Raw genomic sequence first — 13,175 nt, forward strand, 5'->3', positions numbered from 1 at the left:
GCCCGCTGACACCCAATGAACGAGGCGGAATGCGAAAGGCCGGGCTTGGTTTCGGTTTAGCAAAGTGTCATGCCCAAATTAAAAACATTCTTGTATATTTTTAAACAAAAAGTAAATCTTTAATATATCTGTAATTTATCCTTGTGTATATAGTAATTAGGATTTGTACTTGCTTTCTGCTAGAGGGAGAGCCAGTTATGCCAGAACCATTTGTCCAGAGGGATTTCAGTCCTACCCCTGTGGGGTAAATAAAGCACTTAGTTGCCTCTTACTCCGGCAAGCGATTTAAGGATGGAGGTGGGGAGGGGGGGAATTCGGTGCAGGACCCCCAATGGATGCCTGAGGTCAGGGATAGTATCGCATCCCCTATATGCTACATTTTTTTCCTATATGCATACTGCCGGAACCTAGTGCATGAATTGCTATGTCTGATAGAACCAATACAGTATCCCTGTCTCCTACAGTCTTTAAATTTCCACTTGCACATTATGTCAAGAAGATATTTGGCCTTTTGGGAATATGTGACAGGGCAGCATAGGAATGGTTTGCATTACTCATTTAAAAAAAAAAAAAAAAAAAAAAACAACTATCTCTTCTATCAGCTAGGCAACTATCAACCGCCCGTTCAAGTTAGTGAACAAAATCTCTGTTGTTTATCCCAGTGCTTCTCAAAAAATCTGTGAAGGATCAGTTTTGATTATTTTCTATCTATTGCATACCAACACTTTTAAAAAACACAATAAAAACCTCACTGTTCTCCAGGGTTGAATTTTCACGTGACTGGGAAGGGTCATACTGGATTATATTCCAAAGGTTGTGTCCCAAAGACAGGATGGCTAGGATACTAAATGCTTGGGAAGCACAATCCCAGACATTAGTCCCTCCCCCCGGCCCCTTTCAAGAGTTCAACTTTTTATTGAAGATGTTACAAAAGAGGTTTAGGAAAAAAACAAAGAAACCGACAAAGAAACAAACAAAGCCCATGCCATCACCAGACTCTCCAGTCTTCTTTCTCTGTTTCTACTTCCTTCTCCTCAGCTGGAGCAGCAGCAGCAGAAGGGGCAGGACCACCTCCTGGTGAAGCCAGTGTGCACTGTTAATTTAGCTCTTGAACCACCACAGGTTCTTTTTTTTTTTTTTTTTTTTAAATAAATCTTTATTTTTTTTTTATTTATTTATTTTTTAGAGGCATGTTTTTATTTATTTATTTGTTCGTTTTGTTTATACATGCACTGGGTACAGTCAGAAGCACGGGAGGGTGAGAGAATTCACCAGAGCCAGAGCGGGGAGCAGAGCAGGCAGAAGGACCTAAGTACACTGCTGAGGGGAGCAGCGGGCGGCAGGAGAGGTCTGCGCGCCATGTGGGACCCTCCTCCGGTGGCCGGGGAGCAGCCGGGGATCGAACCGGCGCCGCAGAGGTCGCCGGCAGCTTTGCAACCCAGCGCTCAACCGCTGCGCCACCGGGGAGGCCCCCACCACAGGTTCTTATCCCATGAAGCTGTGAAAAGGAATCCGCAGACTATTTAGATAAGTAAGCAAAAAGAAGCAAACTTTATTCAAGAGGGTAAGAAAAAGTCTATTTAGAGGAAAAAGAACAAAAGCAAAGACTCCAAGGCAGCATTGCCAATGCGCTCGAGTCTAGGGGATATTTGAAACTTTTTTTCCTCTATTCTAAAATCTCATCACTCTATGCATATGAGAACCGGGGTACAGGTCAGAGGTGAGGGTGGTGAGAGGATTCACCAGAGACAGAGTGAGGACAGAACAGAAAGACTGACTGAAATACACTGGTGAGGGGAGCAGCGGGTGAGACAGGAGAGGTCTGCTGTGCCATGTGGGTATCTCCCTGGCCTGGGATCACTCTTGTGCTGTAGTGGCTGCAGATAGCTTCATAGTTTGTATCTTAACCCTTTGCGCCACCAGGGAGGCTCTCTCTTATTTTTTTTTAAGATTTGTTTTATTTATTTATGCATACAAGAGCTGGGGTGTAGGCCAGAGGTGCTGGGGGTGAAAGGATTTAGCAGAGACAGAGTGGGGAGCAGAACAGGCAAATCTACTGAAATATACTGCTGAAGGGAGCAGTCCAGTGTCTGCTGTGCCATGTGGGTTAGCTCCCTGGCTGGGGATGGAACTCGGTTTGCAGTGGCTGCCCATAGCTTGGTAGTGCAGACTTACCCCTTTGCGCTATCAGGGAGGCCCTAGAATTTCTCTTTTTACCTTCCCTGTCCAAGGTCTCCTAGAGTTTACTGTGCCAATTAGCCTCAAATTTTAGCCTTCGAATTGACTGCCCTCATTAGCCCTCCTGAATTTCTCTGCCCTTATTTCAGAAAGCTCTTTCAACTCTCCCGAAGTCCCTGTCTCCTAAAGTTGATGTTGCGCAGGGCCTTTGTGAAAAAGCCACACCAAAAATCTTCAACATTTAACACCTGCTGCTTTAATAAGGCCATTGATATTATCCTCAGTGACTGTCAGCTCATTCTCAAGCAAGTTGAGGACCCTGTAGATGCAGATTGACTCCCATAGCGAAGCCATCGCACTCTCTCAAATGCTGGGCAGTCCCTACCTGGCACTGTTAGTGGCCTGTTGAAGGGAGGTCCTCACTCCAATGTGGCCTGAGCTTCCTGGGAAGCATGAGCACTTTAGTGACAGCTGAAGAAGAGAGTCCCTTTTATTTCTGATAATGGACTAGCCCCAAAGAAATTTCAAGACTTGAATTTCATCATCAACCAATCAGCACCTTTCAAGAATAAGGAGTTGGCTCAGAAGGGTCTGGATGGGGCTTGTTGGGTGACCCTGGCCATCCAAGATTAGGAAAGGAGAGAGTGGGGAGTGACTGCCAATGGGAATGGATTTCTTTTTCAGTGATGAGAATGTTCTGGGAGTGTGGCAGGGTGAATAGGAGTAAAAGCGTGGAAGGGAACCCAGTACTAGTGAGTCCTAGGGAAAGTTAGTATTAAGTAGGCAGCTTCAGAGACAGTGCAAGCAGGGACTTTGGGAAAGTTAGAGGCTTCTGAGATAAGGGCAGAGAAATCCAGGAGGGTTAATCAGGACAGTAAATTTTAAGACTAATAAGGAGAGTAAATTGGGGGTCCCTCTGGTGGCGCAGGTGGTTAAGATACAACCTATGAAGCTATCAGCAGCCTCTGCAGCATGAGTTCCATCCCCAGCAGTGGAGCTACCTAAATGGCGCAGCAGACCTCTCCTGTCTTGCCTGCTGCTCCCCTCAGCAGTGTATTTCAGTAGATCCACTTGTTCTGCTCCCCACTCTGTCTCTGGTGAATCCTCTCACCCCCCTGCACCTCTGGCCTGTACCCCAGTTCTTTTATCCATAAATAAATAAATCTTTTAAAAAAATAAGGAGAGTAAATTTTCAGAGACCTTAGACAGCAGCAATGAAAGACTAAGATAAGAGCTGTAAAGCTGGACACAGATGCCCAGGGAAGTACAGCCACCAAGTGAGCCAGTCACAAAGAGGATGATGAGATTTTAGAACAGAGAGAGAAAAAGGTTTATATATCCCCTGAAAACAGCCCCATAATGACTTCTTTGCCCCTCTCAGGCACAGTGCACCTGGGAGCCCCTTGCTTTCTTCCTTTAAATAGACTGTTCTTTCCTTTCTTGAACAAATTTTGCTTTTCTCTGCTTACTTATCTGCTTACTTATCCTTTTTACGGAGTTGTGGGACAAGAACCAGTGGTGGTTCAAGGCCTAATTAACAGCACTTACGGGCTTCACTAGTTGATTGTTGCAATGAGAAAGTATAACCTAAATATGGGCAGATCTTTCCATTTTAAAAGAAAAGCTAGAAATCCAGAATTAGATGTGAAATTTACTGACTTGTAAACATTGGCTTATAAATCACGAAACAAGCATATTTAATCCCTAACATCTCCAGGGCTCTTCCACACCATAAACCACATTTTACAACCTTCCTTCCTTCCCCAGTGACTCCCTTAGTGACTCCTTAGCTGGGTTTTTAGGGAACAAGGGCAGCAAGGTGGAGCCAAAAAACCACCAGCTTGGATGTTACAGATTTGCCTCTGGGCCTGCCACTTGCCATCCATGCTGCATGGCAAAATGGTGAACCTTTTTGAATGTCAGCTCTCAAATGGGCAGTAATACTGCCCTGCATTCGGGATGAAATGAAACACAGTAGCGAAAGCAATGATACCCATTATTATCACTAATACATCACCTGGGCCAGGTGGATGAGAGAAAGATCTTGTTTATATACCAATGTCTGCCCATAAATGTAGAAGAAAGGACAGAATTAGAAAATTATCATTTGGTATCTCCTTAAAGCTGCTCTGGCTTGTGTGGGCAGCAGGGGGAGCAGGGCCTGCCACTGCAAGCATCATTGACCTTCAATTTGGGGTTGTTAGAGCTCCAGGGCTATGGCCCTAAGTCATCAGCAGTTCTCAGTGTGAGCACACACAGCTTCTTTAAGGGCTGGCAGTTTGTCTGCCTCTACCTTGGCACACGTGACACAGTGGCTCCTCTGGCAGAAGGTGGGCAGAAGTCAGGGAGTGGAGGGCAGGGGCGGGAAGGATGCCAGCTTGGGGACTTATCTGCAATGTGGGTGATACAGAGTCTGCAGGAATTCCTCGCCTGCAGCCCAAGCCTGTTACACTAACAAAGCATTGTTAGTTAAGGAAAGATGTCTGGGAAGTAATTTCCCATTGGGAAAAATAAGGCCTATGACTCTCAAGAAGTAGAGAGAATATTTATATTTAACATAAGTTAAATACAAAATATTTACATTTAATACCCTTATGTTCAACTTCAAATAGGCATGGACAGAACATCAAAGATGATAAAAAGCATTAAATAAATGTTGGGGTCAAAATTCTGTTGTAAGGAAGCAATAATGGAAACAATAATTAATAATAATAGAAGAAGCAAAAGAAAGATAATTTTTGCTTGAAAAAGTAACAGAGCCTTTTGGAGAGCGATACAGTTACTGGATATAGCTCAGGAGTAACTTTAGGCTCCAATACACATTCAAGAATTTGTGTCGTAGAACTAATTTAGCAGAGACAAACAAAAAAAGATGGATGCACAAAGATGATTAAGTAACATTTTAAATAATAAGAAAATAGTGCAGACAACCAAAATGTCTAACTTTAGAAGACTTATTTAATTATTTACAGAATTGCCCTCAAATTTCAAGTTATCGTTAAAATTACAATTATGACCTATCAGCAACATGAAAAAAACAATGTATGGAATGGGAAAAAATGTTTGCAAACCATTTAACTGATAAGGAGTTAATGTCCAAAAGATATAAACAATTCATACACCTCATTATCACAAGATCAAATAAGCCAAATGAAAAATAGGCAAAAGCTGTCAAAAAGTGAACAAAGATGTAAAACAATGAAATTTCATTTAAACTAATTAATTCTTAATTTTAAAGAAGGAAAGAAATGATCATGCCAACATTAATCAAAAGACAGCTAGAGTGGCTGTATTATATCATATAAAACAGGTTTCATAATAAAGGATATTACCAAGGCTAAAAAAGAAAAGAAAAATAGGCAAAGGAACTGAATAGATATTTCTCCAAAGAAAATAGATGAAATATGAACAAGAACATAAAAAATAATGCTAAGTATTACAGGTTATTAGGAAATGAAAATTATAGTCACAATGAGGCATCCCCTTAAAAGTTAGAATGGCCATCATCAAAAAGACAGGAGATAACAAATGTTTGATGGATGTGGCGAACTTGTGCACTGTTGGTGGGACTGTAAATTGGTAAGCCAATATGGAAAACACTATGGAGGATACTAAAAAACTTTAAAATTGCACTACCATATATCATCCAACAAATCCATTTCCAGGAATATATTCAGAGGGAATGAAAGCACTAACTTGAAAAGACAGGGGCCTTCCTGGGGGCACAAGGGGTTAAATCTCAGCACTATGAATCTATTAGCAGCCACTGCAGCATGAGTTCCATCCCCAGCCAGGGAACTGACACCCATGGCACAGCAGACCTCTCCTGTCTTGCTGGCTGCTCCCCTCAGCAGTGTACTTCAGTAGATCTGCCTGATCTGTTCCCCACTCTGTCTCTGGTGAATCCTCTGATCTCTGGCCCCCTCACCTCTGGTCTACACCCCAGTTCTGGTATTAATAAATAAAATCAATCTTTAAAAAAAAAAAAGAAAAGATACCTGCACCCCATGCCCGCAGTACTATTATTTATAATATTTATAATATCAAATTCATGGAAACAACATACATATTCATGGATGAATGGATGGATGGATAAAGAAGTTGTGGTAAATATATATAATGGAATATTATTCAGTCATAAATAAAAAACAATCCAAGGAAGTCCTGTCATTTGTGACAGCATGGATGGGCCTCGAAAGTATTATGCTAAATGAAATAAATCAGACAAGAACAGATACCATATAATTTCATTTAAATGTGGACTCTAAAAACAAAGCAAAACAAAAATAAACTCATAGAAATGGAGATTAGACTTGTGGTTCCCAGAGAGAAGAAGGGGTGAGAGGAGGGAAAACTGGAAAAAGGTCATCAAAGATACAAACTTCCAGTTACAAAATAAATAAATACAGGGATGTGATTATAAATAAAACTGTTGCTAATACCACTGTATGAGATATAGAAAAGTTGTTAAGAGAATGATTCTAAGAGTTCTCATCATAAGGAAAAATATTTTCCTTTATTCTTTTTTTCTTTCTTTACTTTTTATTGTATATACATAAGAAGACCGATATTAGGTGAACCTGGTGTGGTAATCATTTCATAATATATGTAAATCAAACCAGCATATTATGCTTCTTGAAGTTATGCAGTGATGTATGTCAATCGTTTCTCAATAAAATGAAGAACTGTGAGGACTATAGAACTATATTTAAATGACAATGAGAAGTGAAAATAATAGAGTGCAAGATTGTGGACAGCACAGACAAGTTGCCCAAACATAAAAAATAGCTTAGGATATTATTTTAAACCTTAAAATTATTTTATTACCTTAAAATTATTAATTATTGCTATATTCTTTCCAGTAAAGCATATTTATTGCTCAAATACATTTTCTGAACAAGAATTGGAGATTATTCATAAACGATTTTTGTTTTAGGATACAACTCTATGAGATTAAAGGTATTACTATTTTCATTGGTTGATTTGATAGAAGCAATAAGATGAAAATAAAAATACCAAAATTTGTATTTTAGGAGAAAAGTCAGAGTTGACACTGAGACTCATATTTTTCTAATACACTAAGAAGAGATTTTTTTCCTGAAAATGGTATCATCTATCCAGACAGCAAAACTATCGTTTGACCCCGACGTGATTTGAACACGCAACCTTCTGATCTGGAGTCAGACGCGCTACCGTTGCGCCACGAGGCCTCCCCGAGTCCGCGGCTTGACAGATCTGGTGAACAGACTTATCGTCAGCAACTAGGGGCGGAGCTTTCTCTTCAGGCTTCTCCAAATCGCGAGTGGGCCAGATGCGCGCGCACGTAGGATTAAAAAAATCCTCCTCTGGATAAATTGCTCTTGAGAGCATTTGCCTTAACTTTGACTCTTTAACCTCGGCACATTAAGCACACTCAACAGAGAAGCGATTGGGGGCATTTCTGGGAATGACCAAGTGGTGTTGCTGCAGCCCTGCCCTTCCAGACGGATTTTAGACTTAATCCCAGCTCTTCCAGTGACTCGGAAATACCTTCCCTCACCTTGTCGGAACCACCTGTGGACTGGGTTCAACCACGCGGTCTTCGGGGTGGTGGGCGGAGCGCCCTGGAGGTGGTGGGAGTCCAGTGCTGCTCACACGTGAGTGCCCCGCAGACGTCAGTCGTACTTTTATCTTCATTTTATTTATATCCACAATCCAGGCCTAAGCCAACTCCCGAATCCCATCACTTAGGTGGCGACCCTGCAAACATCTGTAACAAATAATTTGAGAGATCTGGTTTTTCGTTAGCGTTGGTGGTATAGTGGTTAGCATAGCTGCCTTCCAAGCAGTTGACCCGGGTTCGATTCCCGGCCAACGCAACTTAGATATATTTCTTTTTTTATTACTTTCTTTTCCTCCTGCTTTCTCCAAACCTAGTCTAAGGTTTTGCGCGACGGTCCCGCTCTCCGGGCCCTGGATCGGTTGCCTACCTCACCAACGCATCTCCCTTATAATTGCGCGACGTACCTCGAGCGGAATGCACACCCACGTACACGAGGGAGGTGAAGATACTGACAACAACAGCAAAAAAAACCCAAATTCGACACCCTGGGCAGAGCAGGGCGCTGATCCAGGCCCTAGCATGGCCTGATATTGCTTGCTGGGTTGAGACTGGAAAGATTCATTTGTATGTATGAGAGCACCGCGCAGGAGACCAAGTTTGGCGGTGGGATTACGCAGCCTGTGTCTATTTTGTGTTGTTTGCCCATCTGTATTTTTAAGATACAGTCAACAAAAACGTCTAATAAACGCAGTGAACAGAGAAAATAACGCCTAATTTAGTTGCACATGTAAATGCAAGCTACTTGAAGTAAAACAAACTTGACATTTAGAATGTCAACTCGAGAGTCGGGACAGACTACTCTGCTTTTCCTCGTTCCCTGCTTTCACAAAAGCTCCATCCCAGGACTCAAGGTCAATAGGATTTGTAATAGCAAGATAAGAAAAACAGCACTGCCCTTCTCCCCGTCGGGGAATCGAACCCCGGTCTCCCGCGTGACAGGCGGGGATACTCACCACTATACTAACGAGGAATGAGCTGAGGGGCCTTTTCTCCAAATCCTTGATCTATGACTTTGGCGGAGTTCAGCGCTGTAACTCGGAAGTCCAGCGTTTTAGATGACTGAGAAAGGCTAATCAGAAATTTGTACACGGGTCAGACCACAACGGAGAGTGCGTCTCCAGAAGGAAAGCAGCGAACAAGAATGACAGAGAGAGACGACTTCTAAGGTTGCAGACTTGCGTTCTAACAGTTCTTGGGAGCTCCCAAACACACCCCTGAAAAGGCCCCATTTCACTCCTGTCATCCACAACTGTAGGTTGATGGGCATCAATCAAACCCTAAGCGGGCTCCGACGGCAGGAAGGTGGCACCGTGCACGAAGGAGGGGCCCAGAAAGTGTCTTGCCCAAGACTGGACGTGCGTGCCTGAGATCTCCCTGGCTTGCCAAGAAAGTCTACTATGAACTGATTTCAGACACAAGATGTCCACACAGAACAAAAGAGATCGAAGTACAGCTTGTTCCAAGATATTATCTCTGCTCCATTTCCAGTATAATTTCCAAAGCAACAAGTCTTTTGCTGGGTACCGGTAGCCAGGGGGGGGGGGGAAAAAAAAAAAGGGCAAGAACTGGGCTCGTCCGGGATTTGAACCCGGGACCTCTCGCACCCGAAGCGAGAATCATACCCCTAGACCAACGAGCCGACGCGCAACTGCAATTGCGGACGCTTTTAGAGGTCGTTCCAGGTTTTGCAGTCTTGGGGCCACCATACATGGTGCAAGAGTCGAGTGCCCTCTCCGAGGCCACCCGCCCTAACCCTGAATACTCTAACACTGGGGCCTGGAAATCTCTTGGCTCGGGGACCCAAGGAGCTCCAACTCCTCCCAGGAAATAACGTCGGGGAAGTAGGAGGGAGTGGTCTCAGCCTCGCCCCCGCGCAGCCCTCATGGACTGCCTTGGGCACTCGAGTCCCTGCTCCCCGTGGTCATTGTCTTGCGGCCATTCCATGACCTGGAGCCTCGACTGCATCCCACTCTGTTCGCCGTCTCCGGACGCAGTCCTCTGGCCCAAAGCTTTGAAGACAAATGTTCGAGTTGAATGGTTGGGAACAATTAATGAACTGTGAGACCCCTAGGTGAACACTAGCCCCTCTCTGTCACTCTGTCCATCCTCCTGCAGTTACAGGTAGACCCTTTGATAGCCCATGGACAACCCCAGACCGCGTTGCAGTACCCAGGTGAAGAAATAATTCCCAGGGCCCAGAAGATCCACGGAGGGGGCGTGATTGAGGTGGACGGCTGGCGGGGCAGAGTAGGACAGGCTTTCCAATCTGCATGAGCGGGACAGGGCACCAGGCCAGGGGACCAGGAATCCCTGACATCTGACACCCCCAGCAGCACTGGTCCCAGAACTTTCCGCCAATAAAGTCAAGTTACCCCTACAAGCCCTTCTAGCCTTCACTCTCCAGTTACCTCCTAGGATGGGCCAGAAGGAGACTCTCTGTCGCCTAAGATGACTGCCCCCCCAGGCCCCCCAGAAGATAAGGGACTGAGACAAGCACCTGCATGAGTGTGGCCCTAAGGCCAGTAGACAAAGCCTTGGGGTCTGAGAGTCTCAGAGCTGCTCCTCGAGCGGCTAAGCATCTAATTCACTCTCCTTGCTCTCACCTGAGGTCTGCCAAGAGTCTGGCAAGACCTGGTGGGGTCAGTTGCAGAGAGTGTTTTCTGCCTCCTTGGGGGGAGTTTTTCCGGCAGGGTTCTCAACCCTCTGGTGACATCTCTGGGCTCAGTCGTCTTGTTTTTACACCCCAGTAGTGAGATTTGTAGGGCCAGGCCCTTCTTTATACCCAACCCACAAATATTTTGGTGGAGGACTTCAATGAAAGGTTAAGCTCTTTGCTTTTTCTTTCCTAGGTGTCCTTGTCCAGGCAGTGGGGAAAAGCAGCAGAAAGCAGCCCATCCTTCTTTGTTAGTGTCCCAGGCCATTCAAGTGTATGAAGTGCTCAGAACCCATCTTCTGGCATCTTCTTCCTCCTACCCTTTTCCAATTCTTGTGTGCCTCCTCTTGGGTCCCAGATCCCTGCCCCACCCCCACCCCCCATTCTCTAGTCACTTCCCTCTTACCTGGTCTCAGGAACTTAATCTGTACACAGGTTTGGAGGCCTAAATTCCCTATAGAGCATGATAAAAGCTATGGCCTTTTTCCTAGAAAAAGGCATACAATCTCAGTTCACATGTACCCGGAAGCCCTATCCATGGACCCCACTTATACAATCTAAGAACAAAGGTGTAAACAACTGATTATGGTTTAAACTTTGGTAAAGTATTTTATATTTTAACAGGTATCAAAGCTTTACAGGGAAATATTGAGTTCTGAGGTATAACTTCGGGCAGTCACAATTGTTTGAAAGAGATCAGGTGGGAAACATTAAATATGATGTGATATAGCCCAACCCCCTCCCAGCACTTTCCTAAATTGGAAACCAGGCATTATCCTGAATTTTTCCCTCTTGTTCAGGCTCTACATCCTATCACTTATTGAGTCTCTTTGTGGGTTTTTTTTTTTTTTTTACCTAAACATATTTTGAATTCATCCCCTTGTCTCCATCTCTTCTACAACTGCTCCCACTGCAAACCTTTGACATTTCTATAACCGACCCCATCTCTCCTCTACCCCCAAATCTCTGATCCCCTGTATTATTCTATATAGCATTTATTTAGTATATTATGAAATTTCATTTTAAAAAATTGTTGTTTATTGTTCCCTGCCTCGGGCCCAGAACAATGTCTGTTACACAGTGGTTTAATTAAATATACGGCAATTTTCTACGTGATCTGTAAGACTTAGCACTCCCTTCAAGAAAGCTTACTCTGACCACTCTCCACTCTTAGGCCGGATGAGATGCCGCTTCTCTTATGTTCTCACAGCAACACCCTGTTGCTCTTCTAATCATATTGCGTTGAGGTTGTGTGTTCTATCCTTTGAGCACCTTTATTAAAAAGTGTGTGTGCGCGCGTGTGTGTGTGTGTGTGTGTGTGTAAATCTGAGGCACAAAACCAAATGTGAAATACAATGAACCCAAATAAACAAAGCTGTTCAGGTTCTACGGGACGTCTGGGGTAAACACTGGGCGGGGTCAGAGGCACCTCCCCAAAGTGCTGGTCTAGCCCACCCACAAGCTAGTTGTGGCATCAGCGGGGCCAAAGAAGGTGGAAGTGTCACAGGGTACAGGGTAAGCTTTTAGTCTGTCATCTCCCGTCACCAGGAAATATGAATGCGCTGGTTTCGAAACTAGAAATTTTACATTTTTTAGTGCAAAAACAGATATATCATTTTGGGCATATGGATTTAGCAACAAAATGGAAGAAAGATCTTTCTTCGGAGTTCAATAAAGGCACCGCTGGGATTCGAACCCAGGATCTCCTGTTTACTAGACAGGCGCTTTAACCAACTAAGCCACGGCGCCAAATACGCTAGAACTGCTTCCGGGGCTGCCCTACAGCAATATACCTCTCGGCGTACTGGTACTTCGACGTCACCGGACTTGTCTAAATTTAATTTTGTCAGATCAACTCGATATGACGTCAAATATCCAACCATGAGATTCCCCCAGTGTTGAAAGAAGTAAATCAAATAGGTCGATCCTAACCAGAAGTAGAAGATGCGGTCCTCCAACCGAGCTCAGCATTCCAGATTTCCAGGGAGCCGATTGGATCACGCTGATTTCGGACGTGAAGTAGCGTCAGAGAAGAAAAAGCTTCCGTAGTCGGCAGGATTCGAACCTGCGCGGGGAGACCCCAATGGATTTCTAGTCCATCGCCTTAACCACTCGGCCACGACTACACATCTCTGCTTGGGTCTCTCCTCTTTAGCCTTTCTTACTTTCCTTGCTCCGCAAACACCACCCCTTTCAGAATCTCATGGTTTCAATACAGAAGCAGGGTAGGATTGGAATCGCCCAGTCCCAGGACCTCTTCCCCTTTCTGGGATCGTCTTGCGAGAACATTTTCCCATTGGTCTCCAACAACATGTTCCTATGACGATGACGCGGAAGCCGCGGGAGAACATTTAGTCTCAGGTCAAAGGGGGGCACTAACTGTTAAGGTTTTCGAGAATCAGTGAGTTTGGCATGGTTTGTAATCAGAGATCAACTGGCTTGAAGAAAGAACTTCCTGAAACAGCGCGCACAAAAGGGAAAGCAAAAAGCCAAAAGGAAAAAAAGCCTTTTGGCCCGTACGGGGATCGAACCCGCGACCTTGGCGTTATTAGCACCACGCTCTAACCAACTGAGCTAACCGGCCAGCTCCCGGAATTGCTTGTCTTAAATCTTCACATATATATCACTTACATATAAGTAGAATTAATCATACCCACCAGAATTTTGGTGTGTGGCACTAGTCACCCAATGGCCCGCCAAATATTAACTGGAAGTGATCCTTAAAGGTCGGGAAAGAATGAG

The 13,175-nt window shown here is 44.3% G+C and overlaps 1 pseudogene across 1 annotated transcript in view; it reads right to left on the reverse strand.

The window, feature by feature from the left end:
* The window catches only part of LOC311173822 (large ribosomal subunit protein eL27-like), a 754,061-nt pseudogene that overhangs the window by 577,048 nt on the left and 163,838 nt on the right, over window positions 1-13,175 (reverse strand). The gene's annotated exons all lie outside the window — the stretch shown is intronic.

This window comes from Talpa europaea (assembly GCF_964194135.1).
Source record: "Talpa europaea genome assembly, chromosome: 7".
NCBI classification, from domain to species: domain Eukaryota; kingdom Metazoa; phylum Chordata; class Mammalia; order Eulipotyphla; family Talpidae; genus Talpa; species Talpa europaea.